We start from the raw sequence: 13,787 nt of genomic DNA on the forward strand, positions 1-13,787 counted from the left end.
CCGCTCAGAATGCATCAGTCTGGCAGCGTTCAGCCTCCACTCCGCTCAGCAGGCGGACACCTGAACGCTGCTTGCAAACCCCACTGTGGGAATCTGGATTACAGGATTGCCAGCAAAATCCGGAATCTCGGGCTCAAAGTCCACTGGGGGACACCAGCTAAGTTCATCGGCAGGGGGCTCCGGTGGGCTTATTTGGTGGGCTGGGAAACCAGTACGCAAGTGGCAGGGGGGGTCTGGGGTCTGAAAGATGGAACAAAGAAAGTTTAGATAAAAGTTCTTTTTTTTTTTTTTCTAACTTTTCCCTTCTATCCCTGCCTAATGGTGCCTCGCCCTCACTGACCCTAACCTACCTGTATGGCGATGGGTGCAGGAGAGTGATGAATGCCGATTTTAGGGGGACTCAGGAGCTGGTGCTGGACGGTGCTGCCGGGTGCTCGTGCAGAACAGGAAGAGGAGGGGAGAGAGGAGCGCAGGAAGTTTGAATCTCGCGCCTCTCTCCCCTGCACCAATCAGCACCCTGGACAGCAGCATTCAGCACCAGGGCCAGCACCGCCTCTCCAAATGCACGGACTGTGATTGGTGGTGTGTAATCACGCCACAGATCACAGTCTTTTTCCGGTTCATCGGGTCACCGAGCTGCGGTTTTCTGCGATCGCCGATACGAGGGGGTCAAATGAACCCCCGTGGCGTTGTTACAGGACGCCGGCTGAATGATTTCAGCCGGCATCCCGTTCCGATTAACCCCCGCGGCGCCGGAATCACGATTTAAAGTTAGGACGTACCGGTAAGCACTGAGTCCTTAAGGATTTGGGAAATAGGGCGTACCGGTACGCCTTACGTCCTTAAGGGGTTAAAGGGTTTCTACAGTTTATTTAAACCGATGATCTATCCTCTGGATAGATCATCAGCATCTGACCGGTGGGGGTCTGACACCCAGGACCCCCACCGATCAGCTGTTTGAGAAGGCAGCGGTGCTCCGGCAGAGCCGCAGCCTTCTCACTGTTTACCGCAGGCCCAGTGACGTCACGACTAGTATCAACTGGCCTGGGCGGGGCTAAGCTCCATTCAAGTGAACAGAGCTTAGCCGCAACCAGGCCATTGATACTGGGCCTGCGGTAAACAGTGAGAAGGCCGCGGCGCTGCTGGAGCACTGCTGCTTTCTCAAACAGCTGATCGGCGGGGGTCTCGGGTGTCGGACCCCACCGGTCAGATGCTGATGATCTATCCAGAGGATAGATCATCAGTTTAAACAAACTGCAGAACCCCTTTAAAGACCCCCTGACAGTGGCGGATTACAATAGGGACGTTCGGGTCGGCAGCCCCGGGCCCAGCACCGATCCAAACACCCACATACTGCTGCGAGGCGAATAGTTCCCTGCCCCACCGATTACCACCATAGGCTTCAGGCTGAGTAGACCTAAAGCCTAGGCGGTAGTGAAATCCCAGCACAGGCGGGCGTGATGACGTCATCAGGCTCCTGTGCCGGGACGCAGCACTGTGACATGTGCGCGCCTGCCTCATCCCGGCTTCCTCTGCGAGCAACCGCCTGGCCCTAGACATAGGTGAGTATTTAGCTTTTCATTTTTTTTTTCATGTGCCTACTTTGGGGGACATGAGGGATGGGGACACACAGGAGAACATATTAGTGAAGAGGCATCGAGTACATCGGGGGGAAATTACCATATTGGGGCTTCTGTATGGGGCAAATTACTATGTGGGGGGAAATCTTTATGGGAGGATTTGCATGTGGGGGCTGTGTGGGGCCAAATTATTATGGGAGGGACTATGTGGGGCAAATTACTATGTGGGGCAGTGTGGGGGAAACTACAGTGTGGGGGAAACTACTGTGTGGGGGAAACTACTGTGTGGGGGCAGTGTGGGGGAAACTACTGTGTTGGGGCAGTGTGGGGAAAACTACTGTGTTGGGGCAGTGTGGGGAAAACTACTGTGTTGGGGCAGTGTGGGGGAAACTACTGTATGGGGGCAGTGTGGGGGAAATTACTGTGTGGGGGGAAATTACTATGGGGTGATTACTATGTGGGGGCAGTGTGGGACAAATTACTATATGGGGCAGAGTTGGGGGAAATTACTGTGTGGGGGCAAATTACTATGGGGTTATTACTATGTGAGGGCAGTGTGGGGGAAATTACTGTATAGGGCCGTTGCTATAGGGGAAGCACTGTAGGGAAAATTGTTATAATTATTTTTGGGGACACTATACAGGGATTATTTCCTGGAGCACAATATAGGGTGTTATTATTACTGGGGACACTCTAGGGGACATTATCGCTGCTGTGGACACTATAGGGACATTTGGGGTAATTTATCATACTGGTGTAAACTAGAACTGGCTTAGGGTACTTTCACACTTGCGGCAGAGTGATCCGGCAAGCAGTTCCATCGCCGGAACTGCCTGCAGGATCCGGCAATCTGCATGCAAATGGACAGCATTTGTAGACGGATCCCGATGCGGATCCATCTCACAAATACATTGCAAGAACGGATCAGTTTCTATATTTTTTCAAATTTTTACCGGTCTGAGCATGAGCAGACTGCAATGCCGGATCCGTTTTTCCGAAACACTCGGGGCCAGATTCGGCATTAATGCATTTCAATGGGAAAAAATGCCGGATCCAGTATTGCTGGAAGTGTTCTGGAATGTTGGACGGAGATAAAACTGTAGCATGCTGCAGTATTATCTCAGTCCTGAAAAGTCAAAAAGACTGAATGGAAGACATCCTGATGCATCCTGAACGGATTGCTCTCCATTCAGAATGCATGGGGATAAAACTGATCAGTTCTTTTCCGGTATTGAACCCCTAGGACGGAACTCTATGGGTACTTTCACACTTGCGGCAGGACGGATCCGATAGGCTGTTCACCATGTTGGATCCGTCCTGCCGCTATTTCGCCGTGCCGTGGGATCGGAGTGCCACCAGTGCAGAGCTTGCTCAGGAATGGCAGCAGGCAGGTGTGAGCGCATCTGCACGCACAGTGAGGCGAAGACTTTTGGAAGATGGCCTGGTGTCAAGAAGGGCAGCAAAGAAGCCACTTCTCTCCAAGAAAAACATCAGGGACAGATTGATCTTCTGCAGAAAATATGGTGAATGGACTGCTGAGGACTGGGGCAAAGTCAAATTCTCCGATGAAGCCTCTTTCCGATTGTTTGGGGCATCAGGAAAAAGGCTTGTCCGGAGAAGAAAAGGTGAGCGCTACCGTCAGTCCTGTGTCATGCCAACAGTAAAGCATCCTGAGACCATTGGGGTTGCTTTTCATCCAAGGGAGTGGGCTCACTCACACAATTTTGCCCCAAAACACAGCCATGAATAAAGAATGGTACCAAAACACCCTCCAAAAGCAACTTCTTCCAACAATCCAACAACAGTTTGGTGAAGAACAATGCATTTTCCAGCACGATGGAGCACCGTGCCATAAGGCAAAAGTGATAACTAAGTGGCTCGGGGACCAAAACGTTGACATTTTGGGTCCATGGCCTGGAAACTCCCCAGATCTTAATCCCATTGAGAACTTGTGGTCAATCCTCAAGAGGCGGGTGGACAAACAAAAACCCACTAATTCTGACAAACTCCAAGAAGTGATTATGAAAGAATGGGTTGCTATCAGTCAGGAATTGGCCCAGAAGTTGATTGAGAGCATGCCCAGTCGAATTGCAGAGGTCCTGAAAAAGAAGGGCCAACACTGCAAATACTGACTCTGCATAAATGTCATGTAATTGTCGATAAAAGCCTTTGAAACGTATGAAGTGCGTGTAATTATATTTCACTACATCACAGAAACAACTGAAACAAAGATCTAAAAGCAGTTTAGCAGCAAACTTTGTGAAAACTAATATTTGTGTCATTCTCAAAACTTTTGGCCACGACTATACATTCTATACCTATATACAGGCTACACCTATGTACAGTCTACACAGTGTAGACTGTACATAGGTATAGACCGTATATAGGTATAGACTGTGTATAGGTGTATAGGCTCTATATAGGTATAGACTGTGTATAGGTATAGGCTGCATATAGGTATATCTATCTTGTATCTATCTATCTATCACATAGGGGTTATATTCTCAGGCATGGTGTAACCTCCATACATTTGCTGTACAGTATACATTATAATCCCTGTACCATGCCGTACAATATACATTATAATCCCTGCACCATGCTATACAATATACATTATAATCCATACACCATGCCGTTCAATATACAGTATAACAACTACACTGTGGGGTTATGTTGTATATTGTACGTCATGGTGCATGGATTATAATGTATACTGTATGGCATGGTGCAGGAATTATAATGTATATTGTACAGTAGTGCAGGGATTATAATGTATATTATACGGCATGGTGCAGGGATTATAATGTATATTGTACAGCATGGTGCAAGGATTATACTGTATATTACACAACATGGTGTAGGGATTATAATGTATATTACACAGCATGGTGAAGGGATTATACTGTATATTACACAGCATGTTGTAGGGATTATACTGTATTGTACGGGATGGTGCATGGGTTACACTGTATGCTCTTTAATGTGACAATTATCTTAGGTTTTCCTATCGCCTACCTTTGATGGCGCTGTGTCCAGCTCTGAGCCGACCCCGTTCAGCAGCTGCCAAGTTTTAAAAGGAACACTAGCTCTTGCGCTGATGAATGCGGAGGAAAAGTCTAAGGCGTATTGGTACGCCTTAGACTTTTTCCAGGGAGTCGCACGGGCCACATGACACAGATTCGCTGGCCGTAGGTTGGGTATCACTGCATTAGGGCAAAGCTGATCCATTTTGGACCTCTTGTGAGATCCCTGAACGGATCTCACAAACGAAAACCAAAACGCAAGTGTGAAAATAGCCTAATCTGTTCCAAAGCCGCAAAATGTGATCTAAGATTAGAGAAAATTTAAAATTTAAGAAAAATAAGCAGATAAAGCAAATCTTTACATACAACAGTCAGGAATAAAAGCTGAAACCTGTACAGCACTTTCTAGGATGAGGACAGGAGCTTCTTCAAGAACATGTATGCATACAGTCAGGTCCATAAATATTGGGACATCGACACAATTCTAACATTTTGGGCTCTATACAACACCACAATGGATTTGAAATGAAACAAACAAGATGTGCTTTAACTGCAGACTGTGAGCTTTAATTTAACATAGTAACATAGTACATAAGGCCGAAAAAAGACATTTGTCCATCCAGTTTGACCTGTCATCCTGCAAGTTGATCCAGAGGAAGGCAAAAAAAAACTGTGAGGTTGAAGCCAATTTTCCTCACTTTAGGGGAAAAAAATTCCTTCCCGACTCCAATCAGGCAATCAGAATAACTCCCTGGATCAACGATTCCTCTCTAGTAGCTATATCCTGTAATATTATTACACTCCAGAAATACATCCAGGCCCCTTTTGAATTCCTTTAATGTACTCACCATCACCACCTGCTCAGGCAGAGAGTTCCATAGTCTCACTGCTCTTACCATAAAGAATCCTCTTCTATGTTTGTGTACAAACCTTCTTTCCTCCAGACGCAGAGGATGTCCCCTCGTCACAGTCCTGGGGATAAACAGATGATGGGAGAGATCTCTGTACTGACCCCTGATATATTTATACATAGTAATTAGATCTCCCCTCAGTCGTCTTTTTTCTAAAGTGAATAACCCTAATTTTGATAATCTTTCAGGGTACTGTAGTTGCCCCATTCCAGTTATTACTTTAGTTGCCCTCCTCTGGACCCTCTCCAGCTCTGCTATGTCTGCCTTGTTCACTGGAGCCCAGAACTGTACACAGTACTCCATGTGTGGTCTGACTAATGATTTGTAAAGTGGTAGGACTATGTTCTCATCACGGGCATCTATGCCCCTTTTGATGCAACCCATTATCTTATTGGCCTTGGCAGCAACTGCCTGACACTGGCTTTTACAGCTTAGTTTGCTGTTTATTAAAATTCCTAGATCCTTTTCCATGTAAGTGTTACCGAGTGTTTTACCATTTAGTATGTATGGGTGACTTGCATTATTCCTTCCCATGTGCATAACTTTACATTTGTCAGTGTTAAACCTCATCTGCCACTTATCTGCCCAAGCCTGCAATCTATCCAGATCCCTCTGTAGTAGTATACTGTCCTCTTCAGTGTTAATTACTTTACACAGTTTAGTGTCATCTGCGAAAATTGATATTTTACTATGCAAGCCTTCTACAAGATCATTAATAAATATATTGAAGAGAATAGGGCCCCTGACCCCTGAGGTACTCCACTAGTGACAGTGACCCAATCTGAGTATGTACTGTTAATAACCACCCTCTGTTTTCTATCATTGAGCCAGTCCTTACCCACTTACAGACGTTTTCTCCCAGTCCGAGCATTCTCATTTTATATACTAACCTTTTATGTGGTACAGTGTCAAACGCTTTGAAGAAGTCCAGATACACGACATCCATTGATTCGCCGCTGTCAAGTCTAGAACTTACCTCCTCATAGAAACTGATTAAATTAGTCTGACATGACCGATCCCTCACGAAGCCATGCTGATAACATAGCATCCCTCAGAAAACCTTCAAACAGTTTACCCACAACAGATGTTAAACTTACCGGCCTATAGTTTCCAGGCTCTGTTTTTGGACCCTTTTTGAATATTGGCACCACATTTGCCATGCGCCAATCCTGTGGGACATTCCCTGTCAGTATAGCATCTGCAAATATAAGAAATAAGGGTCTGGCTATGACATTACTTAATTCCCTTAGGATACGGGGGTGTATGCCATCCGGTCCTGGCGATTTGTCTATTTTAATCTTTTTAAGTCGCTGTTGTACTTCTTCCTGGGTCAGACAGGACACTTTTAATGGGGAATTTATTTCAACATTCAGCATTTCATCTGACAGTTTATTTTCCTCAGTGAATACATTGGAGAAAAAAATATTTAACAGCTTTGCTTTCTCCTGGTCGCTCTCTGCGACTCCCCCTCATTACTCTTTAAAGGGCCGACACCTTCAGATTTATACTTTTTAACATTTATATAATTGAAGAACATTTTAGGGTTAGTTTTTGGCAATTAATCTCTTGGTCTCTAGTTTGGCCGCTTTTATTTGTTTTTTACATGTTCTATTTTTTTCCTTATAGTTTTTTAGTTCTTCCTCGCTACCCTCCTGTTTTAGTGTTTTATATGCTTTCTTTTTGTCATTTATTGCTTTCTTTACAGTTCTGTTTATCCAAATTGGTTTCTTTTTGTTCCTTAACCTCTTATTCCCATACGGTATGTACCTCTCACAATGAGATTTTAGGATGCTTTTAAAGATATCCCATTTTGTGGCTGTATTTTTATTTGTGAGGACTTTATCCCATTTAATTAGACCTATGGCCTCTCTTAGTTGGCTAAATTTAGCTTTTTGGAAGTTTGGTATTTTTGTTCCTCCCTGTAGAAACGCTCTTTTGAATGATAATTGGAAGGTTATTACTTTATGGTCACTATTTCCCAGGTGTCCCCCAACCTGCACGTCTTTTGTTCTGTCAGGTCTATTGGTTAATACTAAGTCCAGTATGGCCGTCCCTCTAGTCGGGTCCTGAACCAGTTGGGAGAGGTAATTGTCTTTGGTTATTGCCAAGAACCTGTTTCCTTTATGATATGTACAAGTTTCAGTTTCCCAGTCTATATCTGGGTAGTTGAAGTCCCCCATAATAACCACCTCATTATGATTTGCCGCCTTGTCTATCTCATGTAGTATTAGATTTTCTGTGGACTCTGGTATATTAGGTGGTTTATAGTAAACTCCTATTAGTAATTTATTATTGTTTTTAGCTCCATGTATCTCTACCCACAGTGACTCCACATGTTCATGTCCCTCACTTATATCTTCACGGAGTGTGCGCTTTAGACAGGACTTTACATAAAAAATTTGAGGCTATTTACATCCAAATCAGGTGAACAGTGTAGGAATTACAACAGTTTGCATATGTGCCTCCCACTTGTTAAGGGGCAAAAAGTAATGGGACAATTGGCTTCTCAGCTGTTTCATAGTCAGGTGTGTGTTATTCCCTCATTATCCCAATTACAATGAGCAGATAAAAGGTCCAGAGTTCATTTCAAGTGTGCTATTTGCATTTGGAATCTGTTGCTGTCAACTCTCAAGATGAGATCCAAAGAGCTGTCACTATCAGTGAAGCAAGTCATCATTAGGCTGAAAAAACAAAACAAACCCATCAGAGAGATAGCAAAAACATTAGGCGTGGCCAAAACAACTGTTTGGAACATTCTTAAAAAGAAGGAATGCACCGGTGAGCTCAGCAACACCAAAAGACTCGGAAGACCACGGAAAACAACTGTGGTGGATGACCGAAGAATTCTTTCCCTGGTGAAGAAAACACCCTTCACAACAGTTGGCCAGATCAAGAACACTCTCCAGGAGGTAGGTGTATGCGTGTCAAAGTCAACAATCAAGAGAAGACTTCACCAGAGTGAATACAGAGGGTTCACCACAAGATGTAAACCGTTGGTGAGCCTCAAAAACAGGAAGGCCAGATTAGAGTTTGCCAAACGACATCTAAAAAAGCCTTCACAGTTCTGGAACAACATCCTATGGACAGATGAGACCAAGATCAACTTGTACCAGAGTGATGGGAAGAGAAGAGTATGTAGAAGGAAAGGAACTGCTCATGATCCTAAGCATACCACCTCATCAGTGAAGCATGGTGGTGGTAGTGTCATGGCGTGGGCAGGTATGGCTGCCAATGGAACTGGTTCTCTTGTTTTTATTGGTGATGTGACTGCTGACAAAAGCAGCAGGAGGAATTCTGAAGTCTTTCGGGCAATATTATCTGCTCATATTCAGCCAAATGCTTCAGAACTCATTGGATGGCGCTGCACAGTGCAGATGGACAATGACCCAAAGCATACTGCAAAAGCAACCAAAGAGTTTTTTAAGGGAAAGAAGTGGAATGTTATGTAATGGCCAAGTCAATCACCTGACCTGAATCCGATTGAGCATGCATTTCACTTGCTGAAGACAAAACTGAAAATGCCACAAGAACAAGCAGGAACTGAAGACAGTTGCAGTAGAAGCCTGACAGAGCATCACCAGGGATGAAACCCATTGTCTGGTGATGTCTATGCGTTCCAGACTTCAGGCTGTGATTGACTACAAAGGATTTGCAACCAAGTATTTAAAAGTGAAAGTTTGATTTATGATTATTATTCTGTCCCATTACTTTTGGTCCCTTAACAAGTGGGAGGCAAATATGCAAACTGTTGTAATTCCTACACCGTTCACCTGATTTGGATGTAAATACCCTCAAATTAAATGGATATATTCTAGAGAAGCTCCACCAGCAAGCTACTGGAGCCCAGCCTATCAGTTACCAGCTGATCAAAATGGAAAATAAATCAATAATAAATTAGGCTGGCTCACGGTATATTTGCATACACAAAATTGTATTACCCTAATAAAAATGTTAAAATATTAAAACATGACTTTATTCCATATCAGCATATACATATATAGATAAATGTAATGCTGAGCTAACGCATGCATCTATAAAACTGGAGTACTCCAATAAATGTGACCTCTTTGCTTTCAGATATTATCGATTTTCTCCCATATACAGAGTAATTCGACAACTTAAGATTACAAACAATCGTATAGCTATGTGCGATTTTACCGGTAGGTGGAACCTTTATGTTTCGAAGGAAAATGTCCTTGTTGCGATTTTCGAATGGTGGATAATTCGCGCTCAAACAGCTCTTGCAAATGGTGAATACCTCGCTTTTAGCCCATGTTTGTCCGCTACCGCCTCGTTCCCAGTGATTACTTGTGTCGGCCTACGTGGCGTCCCACGTGACGAACCAGGGAAAGGATTCGCTTACCCAGATAGGTGTAATAGAATACGCGACTCACTGATGTCTGACGTAGCCGGAATAGAAGAATCCGATTGGTGTAATCGATATAGCAGAGGCTGATGTAGCAGAGTTCGATTTGGTATAAAATTCGATTCAATGTAGCAGAGTCAAAGCGGTACATAAAAAATACAGACACATGCGGATCGGCTGAGATGGTATTTTTGTCTGGTATCACTTGGTGACGGTATTGGACTCACCACCCTTGATATATGTGAATTCGATAGAATAAAAATATTCGCAGTCCTTTTAGCGATAATTGGGAGAAACGCACAGAAAGCTGGGTCAAATTCACACTAGACACGTTTCGGAACACAAGTTCCTTCCAAATTAGTGAAATATAAAATGCTAAAATGGGAACCTGCTGGTCATGCCTATAAATACCCTATTTGGGCATATTGCAATACATGGACTGGATTCTGGATGGCACAATGGCAAACATATTGCAAATTGCACACACAGTCAATACTTTGGGTATAAAAAATATATATAAAATAAAATAGAATAAAATTACATATTGTAAAACATGAAAATACAGAAATGCAAACTCCAGATGTCTAAGGGAGGGGTGAAAGATGCAGAGGGAGTCAATGCGCTGATACACAGCCTGGCATCGACTCCCTGTGTAATCCATCCCACCTCCCTCTATAGAAAACCTAATATTTCCATCTCTGAGTTTAGTCCCAGAGGCATCAGAGATCCAAACTCAAAAATCTTCTTCGATTCTTGTCTGGACATTTTTGCCACAAAGTCACCCCCTCTCCAGTCTCGCTTTAACCGATTGGATGGCCATATATTTCATCTTACTAGGGTCACCTGCATGATATAATTTGAAATGCTTGGATAATGGATGTGTTTCTGACTGTTTCTTAATATTGTTAATGTGCTCAGTTATTCTGGTCCTAAACATTCTTCTTGTACGCCATACGTACTGTTTTGGGCATGGGCATTGGATTATATAAATCACTGCTTTGCTATTACACGACAGGATTTCTTTAATTTCCCATTTGAAATGATTAGTGGTTGATACTACCTCTTTCGTGTTCCTATCAAAATGTGTCTGCCTACAATTCTGGTAGCAGCCACATCTGAAGAAACCTTTTAGATTGGACCAGGGAGTTATCATTGGTTCTGTTGTATTCCTCCTTATTGTCGGAGCCACCTGCAGTCCAAAATTCAGGGCCCGGGTGTAGACAATCGGAGGCTGAACTGGAAGTATAGGGCCTAGAAGCTTGTCATCTTTTATTAAATGCCAATGTTTGCGAATAACGCTATTCACCAATTTATAATCTTTATTAAACGGTAAAATGATTTTAGTAGTCATCTCTTCCTTTTGGGTAATATCAGGCACTTCTTTAGGCTAAAAAAGACCTCTCTGTCTAATTGTCTCACCTTTTGTATGGAATCATCAAGTAGCTCATTTGGGTAATGTTTCGTCAGGAATTGCATTTTCATATGTTGTGCCTCTACTTCAAATTGCTCTTGTTCAGTGCAATTTCTTCTTAAACGCCTAAACTGGCTAAAAGGAACGTTTAAGAGCCACCTCAGGAGGTCACAACTTGTGTTAAGGATGAAGCTATTTTTTGCTACATCCTTATGATATGTGCTACATACAAAGGTATCTTGTCTCTTTTCTATCTTTAAATCTAAAAACTCCACTGTTTGTAAATTAATATTGGGTGTAAATTTCTAATTAAACCTATTAGTATTGCGCTTGTCTATAAATTGTAATAGAGATTGATGTGGTCCCCCCCAAATTAACAAAATATCATCAATGTAGTGCCGCCATAGGACCAGGTCCGCCCCAAGTTTCGGGGTGATTGCAATCCTGCTCCCATGCTGCCATAAACAATTTGGCATAACTTGGGGCAAACCTGGTACCCATGGCGGTGCCAGTGATCTGCAAATAAAAACTAGACTCAAAATAAAAATAAAATATCTAAGTACAAAATTAATCCCATTTAGTATAAATTGTAATTGTTCTGTTGGTAAATTGCCCTTTTGAGACAATATTTTGGATACTGATTGTACTCCTTGACTGTGATTAATGCTTGTATATAATGAGCTCACATCAAGTGTAACAAGTATCCAGTTTGGATTACAGTACATATTCTCTAACAATGTCACCACTGCCGAGGTGTTCTCAAGGTGGGAGGGAGTGTCTGACATAGGGTTGTAAGAACCTGTCCAAGTACTGCGACTGGTTCGATGTTAATGACCCTATGCCAGAGACAATCGGCCTCCCTGGAGGATTTGTAGGATCCTCATGCACCTTGGGGATGCAATAAAAGATGGGCATTCTTTTCTGTTTACCCAAAATAAAATTCTGTCTTGTTCAGGATGTCTTTTTCTCTTGTCCTATTGCACAATGATGATAATTCTTTATAATATGGAATTATCGGGTCCTACAGTAATTGTATGTACGTTGTAGTGTCTGACAGCTGTCTCAGACATTCTTTTTTATATATTTCGGTATCCAAGATCACAATCGCCCCACCTTTATCGGCTGGGCGTATTGTGACCTTGAGGTCTTTCTGGAATTCTTTTATCGCCTGCATTTCTTGTTGGGAAAGATTTGCACTTCCCTTCATCTTAGGGTTGAGTCTTCTTATGTCTGCCTCTACTGGCCCTCTATATGCAGCCATTTCATTGCTCAGTTCCTGTTCTAGATTTAAGTCTTACATCAACGTGCTGATACTCTTATGTCATTCCAATTTGTTGGGAAATATTATGTTTCATAAAATATTTTTTACAACATAATTTTTTTTATGTATTTTTCAATTCCGATATAGGAATCAAATTTGTTCAAATTGGCACTAGGGGCAAATTTTAAACCTTTTGAATAATTGTTTTTGTGAACAAGTTAATTCCCTTGTGCTGGAATTTACTATATTATCTCCTGTGACTTCCGTATTTTCAACTTGGGACCTTCGTTTTGTTCTGCTTCTTCATGTTCTCTTTTTCTGGTGACTGTGTTTGACTGTGTGAACGGATTGTATATCTGTGCTTGTATTGTAATATTCTTTGGCTGAAATCCTGGATCTGGCTTCTGTGTTTCTAGTGACAGATGTGTCTCCTTCAGTGATTCTAGTGATGGGTGTGTTTCCTTGGATAGGGAAAATGACCAAGGAATGGTTGACTTCAGTGTCTGTTTGCCTATTGTATTTACCTGGTGTTGTGATTGTAAGTGACCCCCTTTGTGATATTGTTTCGAATATTGATAATTTGGTTTGTGTTTTATTCGTCCTTGGTTTTTTGAATCCCGGACTTTTTCCTAAAAAAGGCGATGAAGTTTCCACATTGTTTCTTATTGAGAATTTTTTATTCTTTTTCTCGATAATTTCTTGCTCAGTTTTATCTAATTTTGTAAATAATTCACTTTGAAATCTTAAATATTAATCGTCTTTTCTGAACGTGTCCTTTACTAACCTTTTTTCTTTTATTGACTGTTCTAACTCAATGCTGTTGATTGTATCTTGAAAAAACATTCCCACTGTGAATCAAATCGCTCCGCACATAGGTCAGAGGCTGGAGATCTGAATAATGTCATCCCTTGTGGGGTAATGCCTGCCTTTAAATATTGGGTTAGCGATCTGATTTCTTACTGGTGACGTAATTTCTTCATTAAAAGTTTTTCCAATGTTTTAAACGTATCATACATATTTGGCTGAGAAAAGCCTGTCTGTTTCGGTGCAAATTCTCGTGCCTCCAGAAAATACAAATTTTTCAATTTTTTCTTGTTTCAACGCCATAAATCGCTGAATATCCATATTTTCAATAGGTCAGGACATTGCACACAAAATAAAGAGCAATCAGTAAACTAAAAAACCATACAGATGCAAATTGCTGGGAGACAATTCCCTATGTGGTAGTGGGTTGC

This window comes from Bufo gargarizans, chromosome 1 (assembly GCF_014858855.1).
Source record: "Bufo gargarizans isolate SCDJY-AF-19 chromosome 1, ASM1485885v1, whole genome shotgun sequence".
Taxonomy (NCBI): domain Eukaryota; kingdom Metazoa; phylum Chordata; class Amphibia; order Anura; family Bufonidae; genus Bufo; species Bufo gargarizans.